The following is a 1,799-nucleotide window of genomic DNA, read 5'->3' on the forward strand; positions in this document are numbered from 1 at the left end:
TAAATTAACAACTCATTTGGTTTATCAACTTATCAAATTCCTTGGTTTATCAACTCACTTGGTTTATCAAATCAACTCACTTTTTTTATTTATCAATTCACTTGCCTTATCAATTGGTTTATCAACTCATCAGGTTTATCAACTCACTTTGTTTTTCAACTCACTTGCTTTATCAACTCACTTGGTTTTTCAACTCATTTCGTTTATCAACTCACTTGGTTTATCAACTCACTTGGTTTATCAACTCACTTGGTTTTGACCAAGCCTCAGCTCTGTGGCCTGTGTGATATTCTGAGATGTTGCATGAAAACACCCTGATGGCATTCCTTCACGAATCATTCTAACAACAACATAAAGATATTATTTCCCACAACATCTGAAGGCTTTAACTAGCATTTTTCAATCAAGACACGGAACGACAGAAATATTTAGCAGCAAAATAAAAATGAGAATGACGCCAATAAAGGCCATGGCGAAATGATTCTTCGAGCGCAAAAATGATTTTTACAAGCTGAGACTACAAATTATGTTCCGCTCCCTAAAGATTGATGATATTGATTGTTCCTATCCACAAGAAACACGTGAAGACATTTGCTGCAAGCTCTCGGTAAGGTTCCCAACTTGTTGGCAGGATTGAACGCCCGACGTGAAATCTGAACAAACAGAGGCCGAAATGCTCGGTAATTAAGTCAGTGGTGATCACTAGATTTTCCTGTCGGCATCTTGACAACACACCGGTCTGAATGCCATTGATAGCGACGAGTGATGATCACGGACATGCAAAAGCAGCAATTACGACGCAAAAAGAGTTCAGATTTCTAAAAAGAAAGTTCTTGAAAGGAAAGACAAGAACAACAGAAGAGAAAGTGGGGTCTGAAGAAAAAGTGGCTGATGATCAGAAACAATTTGTTACTTTTTGTCTGCTAATGTTAAGCCTTCCAGATTTTCCGAGATACTGACAGAAACGTAAGCGAGAAATCAAGAGCACAGAAAATGGGGAAGGTCTTATGACCTTACGCAGTTGAGAGCGCCGTAAAACCCTACTACTAAAACAAACAATTAACGAGATGGAGGGAAGGCAAAAAAACTGGGATAATTTATGCTTGATTTCTTACAGTCCGATTCACATGGGCAGAAAGGATTCGAAACCTTATAAAGGACGATAAACAATGTCTGTAATATTCTGTATCCTTTATAAATGAGAAAAAAACAGTTTTAATAATTTTCTGTTTCCTTTATAATTAAGAATAAGCAGTTCATGTAATTTTCTGCTTCCTTTATAAATGAGAATAAACTCTTTCTATAATATTCTGTTTCCTTTCTTAATGAGAATAAACAGTTTCTGCAATATTCTGTTTCCTTTATAAATGAGAATAAACAGTTCATGTAATTCTGTTTATAGATAGATAGATAGATAGATAGATAGATAGATAGATAGATAGATAGATAGATAGATAGATAGATAGATAGTTAGATAGGCGGTCAAGTAGAAAGTCGTGGGGGAGATAGAGAGATAAATGAGCTAGTGTGGGGTGACTGAGCAGGACTGACAGACAGATTGATGGAGATGGAGTGAGAGAAGATGGAGTGAGAGAAGATGGAGATGGAAGGAGAGAAGGGTAATGGCGTGTGGATGTCTCGAGTGGGCCAGCAAGGAGCGGCAAGCTGGAATGAATGAAAGGCGAGCAAATAAAAAGAATCGTCTTTAAAAGACACGACATGGCCATTGATAGGGGGAAAAATCCTGTGTCCAAGACAGCGCGTGGAAAGTGATCGAAAATGTACGTTGATTTTGCTCT

This window comes from Aplysia californica, unplaced genomic scaffold, assembly GCF_000002075.1.
Source record: "Aplysia californica isolate F4 #8 unplaced genomic scaffold, AplCal3.0 scaffold00606, whole genome shotgun sequence".
NCBI classification, from domain to species: domain Eukaryota; kingdom Metazoa; phylum Mollusca; class Gastropoda; order Aplysiida; family Aplysiidae; genus Aplysia; species Aplysia californica.